This window comes from Microcaecilia unicolor, chromosome 3 (assembly GCF_901765095.1).
Source record: "Microcaecilia unicolor chromosome 3, aMicUni1.1, whole genome shotgun sequence".
Taxonomy (NCBI): domain Eukaryota; kingdom Metazoa; phylum Chordata; class Amphibia; order Gymnophiona; family Siphonopidae; genus Microcaecilia; species Microcaecilia unicolor.
This window is the reverse complement of record NC_044033.1, coordinates 271,421,112-271,429,322: the sequence shown is the minus strand read 5'-3', so window position 1 is coordinate 271,429,322 and position 8,211 is coordinate 271,421,112. Positions and strand designations below refer to the sequence as shown.

General features: G+C 41.4%; 1 non-coding gene across 1 annotated transcript; it reads right to left on the bottom strand.

Moving 5' to 3' along the window:
* Window positions 1-66: 66 nt before the first annotated feature.
* TRNAS-AGA lies at window positions 67-148 on the bottom strand. The gene has a single exon. It is a non-coding gene; the product is annotated as a tRNA-Ser (tRNA).
* Between the last annotated feature and the right edge of the window lie 8,063 nt (window positions 149-8,211).

The following is an 8,211-nucleotide window of genomic DNA, read 5'->3' as shown; positions in this document are numbered from 1 at the left end:
GGCCACCTCTGGATTGCAAGACCGGTGCTCTAACCACTAGGCCACTCCTCCACTCAAAAACTTGACCGTAGTCGGCACGATTCGAACCTGTGCGTGGAGACCCCAATGGATTTCTAGTCCATTGTATTAACCACTCGGCCACGACTACACTATGATAAATGGGGATGGGATAACTTCTTTAAAATAAAGTCCATAAGCCATTATTAAGATGGACTCGGGAAAATCCACTCCTTTTTCCTGGAATATGCAGCACAAAATCTTTTTTATTCTTTTGGGATCTTGCCAGGTATTTGTGACCTGGATTGGCCACTGTTGGAAACAGGATGTTGGGCTTGATGGACCTTTGGTCTGTCCCAGTATGGCAATGTTTATGTTCTTATGTTACAGGGATAGGGTGCTTGTATACCAGTGGGCAATCAGGGGTGAGGGAGCTCTTGCTGTTGAGGCGTGTTAGAGGAACGTGTATTGTCACTGGGAAGGGGTGTCTGGGGGCTGGTGGGGTGTGCTGATATCAGCCTTTGCACATGCTGGCACTTGTGCATGTTTTGGATAGGTGTAAAGGCTGATGTCCACAATTCTTGGCCACCATATGTCTTCCTCTTGCAAAAACTCAGTTACTTACCTGTAGCAGGTGTTCTCTGCGGACATCAGGCATATATTCTCACATTTGGGTGGCATCATTCACAGAGTCTGGTAGACACTGCCTAGTGCACTGTCATTTTAAATCTGATACACTGCCCCCACCCTGCATGTGCGGGGACCTTCCCTCCCAATGTTCGAGCGTGGGATCAACAGTACAGTTAATAAAGCTAAGACAACTCCAAGGGGAGGCAGGAGGGATGTGTGAATATATGCCTGCTGTCCATGAAGAACACCTGCTACAGGTAAGTAAACAATGATAAACATGCCTACACAGTGAAGTGTCAGAATTATATAACTTCTATCCTGCAAGAGATCTATTGATATTATTATTATATCAATATTAGGGCTGTATATCAATCGAAACTTATAATCGCAGAATTAACCATGATTAAAAATTTTAATCGCAAGATTAATTGCATAAAGTGCCCCGTCACATTGCCTCCTATACAATGCAATATATACATAGCACATTCTCATCCTGGAGAAGCAACACTGCATACTTTAGACTGCAAGCATGCCCTAGCATGTTATCAGGAGTGTACAAAACCTCATAGGAAGTCCTCCCAGCATTTGTATCCTTCATTCCTAAACAGGTTAAGGATTCCCATCACCAAACATACTATATCTACTTAGCTGGCTGACTGTATCTCTTACATGGATACTCAGGCTGGGCTGACCCTTCATGGCTGGGTCACGGCTCATAATGTAAGAGCCATGGCAGCTTCAGTAGCCCATTTCTGCTCTACTTTTATTGAAATCACCAAAGAACCAGGGTATAATGAGGAAAGAGAAAATGAGAGAATATAAATGATCCAGTGTCCAATCAACAACTGTTAAACTATTTTTATATAATAGTGGAGAAATCTCAGAGTGCAAACTCACCCAAACGGGACTACACCAAAGTGATTTTTTATTTATTTTTATTTTATTGCATTTGTATCCCATATTTTCCCACCTATTTGCGGTCTCAGTGTGGCTTACAATACATTGTGAATGATGGAAATACAACGTGTTACAGTACGATTATCCCACATTTTCCCACCTATTTGCGGGCTCAGTGTGGCTTACAATACATTGTGAATGATGGAAATACAATGTGTTACAGTACGATTTATGCCCCAGGGGGGTGGACAAGCTTCTCAATCATAGAATATCTTCACTATCTTTTGTTTTTTTTACTTGTGAGCAAAGACCCTTATGTGCTCTAAAGTAAACCATAAATGCAATACCATACCTAAAATATCTGGATATATTCTCTCATTCACTCTATCCAGTGTCTTGCACCTAAACACGCGCTAATTATCTAATATAGGGAATATCACTTCTATGATTACTTTTTCTGTCTCTGATACTTGAAAACTTTGATATGCTATGTGTCCATAGCGCTATTTGATGAATCGGTTATAAATGCTGTAATACAGGCACTTAGCTTATGAGACAGTGATCCGCCTCTGAGTCGCCTTACAATCCACGATGCCCACTCTTAGTGGTCTCAGATGGTGCTTCACCGCTTCTCCCTTTAAAGAATATAGCGTGCTCGCGCTGTAGATATTTTAGTTTCTCAGGAGTTCCCACACTCTGCTACATTGTATCTTTTTCTTCATCTTTACCGCAATCAACCTCCTCGAGTTCAACTCTGCAGGATTTCATGGTCACTTCTTCAGGAACTCCAAAGGTGATTTAACAGCTGAAAGAAAACGTGCCTCTCTCAAATTGGTGGCTAGAAATGTAAGGAGGGGTGACAAAAATTTCTTCAGGTATATTAGTGAAAGGAGGACGACTAAAAAGGGAATTGTGAGACTGAAAGATGCTGCGAACTGCTATGTACATAATGATGAAGAAAAAACAAATTTGCTAAATAGATACTTTTGTTCTATTTTCACAGAAGAAAATCCTGGAGGACCATGATTGACTGGCAAAAGTACATAGGAGAATGGAGTGGATATAGCACCGCTCATGGAAGAGAGTGTGTATGAACAACTTGAAAATCTAAAGGTGGACAAAACTGTGGGACCGGACGGGATCCACCCCAGGATATTGAGGGAGCTCAGAGAGGTTCTGGCGGCTCCTCTTAAAGATTTGTTTAATAAATCCTTGGAGACGGGAGAGGTTCCGTGGGATTGGAGAACAGCGGATGTGGTCCCTCTTCACAAAAGTGGTGATAGGGAAGAAGCTGGAAACTACAGGCCGGTAAGCCTCACTTCGGTTATTGGAAAAGTAATGGAAGCGATGCTGAATGAAAGGATAGTGAATTTCATGGAAGCCAATAAGTTGCAAGATCCGAGACAACATGGTTTTACCAAAGGTAAATCGTGCCAAACGAATCTCACTGAATTCTTTGACTGGGTGACCGGAGAATTGAATCATGGACGTGCTATAGACATAATCTACTTAGATTTCAGCAAAGCTTTTGACATGGTTCCCCACAGGAGGCTCTTGAATAAGCTTGACAGGCTGAAGATAGGACCCGACGTGGTGAACTGGATTAGGAACTGGTTGAGGGACAGACGCCAGAGGGTGGTGGTTAATGGAATTCGCTCGGATGAGGGAAAGGTGAGTAGTGGAGTGCCTCAGGGATCGGTGCTGGGGCTGATTCTGTTCAATATATTTGTGAGTGACATTGCCAAAGGCTTAGAAGGTAAAGTTTGCCTTTTTGCGGATAATAATAAGATTTGTAACAGACTGCACACCCAGGAGGGAGTGGAAAACATGAAAAAGTATTTGCAGAAGCTAGAAGAATGGTCTAAGGTTTGGCAATTAAAATTCAATGCGAAGAAATGCAAAGTGATGCACTTAGGGAGTAGAAATCCATGGGAGACGTATGTGTTAGGCGATGAGAGTCTGATATATACAGACGGGGAGAGGGATCTTGGGGTGATAGTATTTGAGGATCTGAAGGTGACGAAACAGTGTGACAAGGCGGTGGCCATAGCTAGAAGGTTGCTAGGCTGTATAGAGAGAGGTGTGACCAGCAGAAGTCATTGATGAGGTCCCACCTGGAGTACTGTGTTCAGTTTTGGAGGCTGTATCTTGCTAAGGATGTAAAAAGAATTGAAGTGGTGCAAAGAAAGCTACAACAATGGTATGGGATTTGCGTTACAAGGCGTATGAGAGACTTGCTGACCTGAATATGTATACCCTGGAGGAAAGGAGAAACAGGGGTGATATGATACAGACGTTCAAATATTTGAAAGGTATTAATCTACAAACGAACCTTTTCTGTAGATGGGAAGGCGGTAGAACTAGAGGACATGAAATGGGATTGAAGTGGGGCAGACTCAAGAAAAATGTCAGGAAGTATTTTTTCACGGAGAAAGTGGTGGATACTTGGAATGCCCTCCCGCTGGAGGTGGTGGGGATGATAAAATGGTAATGGAATTCAAATATGCGTGGGATAAACATAGAGGAATCCTGCTCAGAAGGAATGAATCCTCAGAAGCTTAGCGGAGATTGGGTAGCAGAGCCGGTGGTGGGAGGCGAGGCTAGTGGTTGGGAGGCGGGGTTAGTGCTGGGCAGACATCTACGGTCTGTGCCCTGAAAATGGCAGATACAAATCAAGGTCAGGTATACACAAAAAGTAGCACATATGAGTTTATCTTGTTGGGCAGACTGGATGGACCGTGCAGGTCTTTCTCTGCCGTCATCTACTATGTTACTACCTACACCTTCACTGTTCACTACTGTCTGAAGCATCATTCTAGGAGGGATAGCCGGTTTGGACAAGCAGCCCTGCAAAATCTTTTTACTACTTAAAAGTCAGCTCCACTCTCCCGCCCTTTTATTACACCAGGATCACTAAACTTAATTTATGTTATGACCCTGGATGCTTGCTTGTCCACAGAAAAACCTAAATTTGTAATTACTGTGGACTGAATTCTGTATATGGCGCCGATAAAACTTAGCACTAAGCGTTATTCTATACACTGCACTCAGAGTTGGACATCATTTAAAGAATAGCATTTAGCGCCAGGATCCACACCCAGTTTTGGGAATGAGGATTTACACCAACTAAAACCTGGTGTAAATTCTCACACCTAAATTAGGCACGGATCTCCCTTATTCTATAAAACTGCATGAAAATTTCAGGAACACCCCTGATCTGCTCATAGCCCTCCCATGGCCGCAGCCCCTTTGCAGATTCACTTGTAATATTTATGTGTAGATCCTAGCGCCTAAAGATGTGCATGCAAATTTAAATTAATGCAAATTAGTGCCCATAATTAACTAGCACCCAATTATTGGCACTATTTGGCTCATTTATCAATTAAATTGCACATGCAAACTGGATGAATACCCATATTTGCGCATATGATTTTGAGTGCCATATATAGAATTAGGGTGTGTATGCTTGCTTTTCTTTTTGGTTTTCTCTGCTCTGGTTGTAAATCTATTCTTGAAGTGTTAATAAAGAATACAAATACAAAAAAAAGGTGTTGGAATATATAGAGAGAAGAAGTCTGCCTCCTATCTCTATCTTCCTATGCAAGTGGGTGCTGAGGGCCACACAGTAAGAAATCTGCGATGGGCTTCTGGAATTTTGCTGTAAGAAACAGTTCCTGGGAAATCCAGCAGTGATGTGAACTCTTTTGAGGTCTGTCTTCAAGAAGAAAATTATTCTGCTCTGTTTCAAAACTTGAATAAAAGATCTTTGCAGGAGTGGTTCAAAGTGTGTGATCCTGCCTAGCCATGTGGAAGGACAGAAGAGAAAGTTGAGGGTTGCCAATTCAGCGTTCTAGTCCAGGATTCAAAGAGAAAAAAATAGAGGAGATTTCAACATTTAGAGGAATAGGCACCACACACTAAGAATCCTTGGGGAATCAGAAGAGCCCAGCACTGACAGATTATGTTACCAGGGAGGAACTACTTCTGGTTTCCCAGGCTGGGTTTAGAAAGGGTTGTGGGGTGGAGTCACTCATGGCTTTAATGCTTTTGAATGTGAGGGTAGGGTTAGACTCTGGAAGGGTGACATTGGCCATTTCACTGGATTTAGCTTCAGTCTTAGATTTGTTTGATACTGGTTTGCTTTTGGAACGATTAAAGGTTATTGGATGAAAGGCAGGGTTTATGAGTGGTTTCAGTCTTTTTTTACTGAAAGGACATACACTATGTTGGATGGAGGAAGGCAGTCTTCCTGGTTGGAAACATGTTGTGGAGTTCCGCAAGGCTCCATGCTTTCTCCACTTTTATTTAATTTGTTTCTTGCCCTGTTGATTATGTTAATAGAAAGGTTTACTATTAAAATTCATGCATATGCAGATATTTTGCTAATAGGCTTTCCCCCCACGTAATCCACAGTTGGAGATTATGAATTAATGTCTGGTAATTATTGCAGTATGGCTGAGGAGAAATAAATTAATGCTTAATGTGGAAAAGATGAGATTGTGTTGGTTGACTGGTCATCTTCCATGTCCGTTGCTGTTGCCTAAGTCCTTGGAAGGGAAGGTTTTATTAAGTGATTTGTTTTGATATTTAGAGGTATTTATTGATAGTGAATTATGATTGTCAAATATCGAGAGTTGTGTGTGTGTGCATGTGTGTTGATGCGATAACGTATGTTGCGTGCAGCAAGATCTTATTTTGATACCACCACCTTGCATATGCTGGTGCACTCTTTTGTTATTGCCCGCCTAGATTATAGAAATGTGGTATGTCTTGGGTTGCCTCGATATTTGTTGAGGCAACTTAGAATGTTGCATAATTCTGCAATTCATTTGTTGGGAGGGATTGGAACCAGAAACGGGCGACTCCTATATATTTACAGTTCCTTTGGTTGCAAGTGGAATTCAGGGCATCTTATAAAGTCTTAACTGTAGTGCATAAAATCTTATATGAGGGGGTTCCAGGCTATTTGGTGCCACTGTCATATTTGCCAGGAATAAAATTGAGGTCGGGGGGTCACTAATCAATAAGTGATCCCAGGGAATGTTCAGGCAAGATTAATGGTCACTAGGGAAAGTGCCTTCTAAGGTACCAGTGTTGTGGAATCAACTCCCATTGAGATAGGAGAAATCATCAACATTATTTAAGGGGAGATTAAGGTTTTTTTTCAAAATGCATTTGCATAAGAATGGTGGTAGGCTAAAGGTTAGTATGTGCCTTTTGTCTCCTCAAGTTTGATGTGCGTGAAATGTCTAGTCTTGTTAAATGGGTTCTTTCCTATTTTTAAAGGTGTTCTTTTCTACCTTTTAATACCACTTTGATAATTCCGAAAGGTGGTATATCAAGTTCTTTTAAACTATTAAACCTAAACTGCACAAGGCAAGTGGGGGTGTCCATAGAGAGTGATCCAGCAAGGACAGAAATCCATATTCTGCTTGTAAATGTATTGTGTGAAAACTGCAGCTAACCCTGTTACCATTTGCAACCTTTTTATCATTTTAAAGAAGATTCCCAGTAAAGAGTTTATATTTTGGAACATCAATATTTATGTGCAGTCACTTTAGAACTGTTTCCAGTCAATGACCCTGGGCCTTAAAAGTAAATCCTATCTCCTGTCAGAGGATCCATGTCAGGGTTTAGAACAACTGGCCAAGAGTAAGACCTTCTATATCAAGTGGTACCCCTCCTTGGGGTTACAAATAAATGGCAAACATTTTCATTGACTGAAGACTACCTTATTATGTTAACTATGAAATATTGCGTTGTACACACAGGTTACTGTTTACATTTAACATTATCTTCTCTAAGACAACAGAGGTTTCTTCTATCAGATTTGGATGCCAAGCTCAGATTTAGGCACAGGCAATATGAACAACTGCTTCCGGCACCAAATTCTTATAGACGCTGGAGCATTGCTACTGTGTCTCCATCTGAGCCTGCCATTGCCTTTGTCATTGCTGTCCTGCAACAGGCCCCACACTGGATTTTTACTTTCACCGCTCTACTACTGCTATAGGGCAGTAGTGATAAAATCCACAGCAGTCCAGAAAGGGGAACTAAGGAGAGGATTCAGCAGTGGCAGATGGGTGTTCCCCTCCCTACTATGCTCATGGACAGTTATAAGTCAAGTATGGTACGGGGCAGGGCTTGGCAACAGCAGCAGCAAAAGAGGGTTTTTATGTTAACTGCTGGATCAGGCCTAGTATCTAGGTCCACATCAGCAATGTGTTTGCATTACATTTTGTCCTATTTGTCAGTGTACTGATGGCTTTAAACTGGCAACAGTAAGAGAACAAAAAGTGCCACCGCTGAACTCTTGCAGCAAAGGAACAGCTAGCAAATCTCCACTGGCTTGGGAGTATTTCTGTCAAGTTGGGACATTCAGTTTATCAGGTCACAAGACAAGCTAGGCTCAAAGAGTTGGAGGTCTTTGGTTTCATTTATCATTTATTCATTTTATATACCGTTTCTTATTGCTATTGCAAAACAACGGTTTACATTAAAAAGAAATACTTCTCATACAAATAAATAAGAACTCCAATCATCGATAGAAAAGTACAGTATCTACTTCATTTGAAAAAGGATATGGTTGCATGCATTTCATATTTTATTTGTAAAGAATTAACAACACTTTTGTAGAACATCAGAGTTCTTCTTATGCATTCATATTTTGACTGTTTTCTTATACAG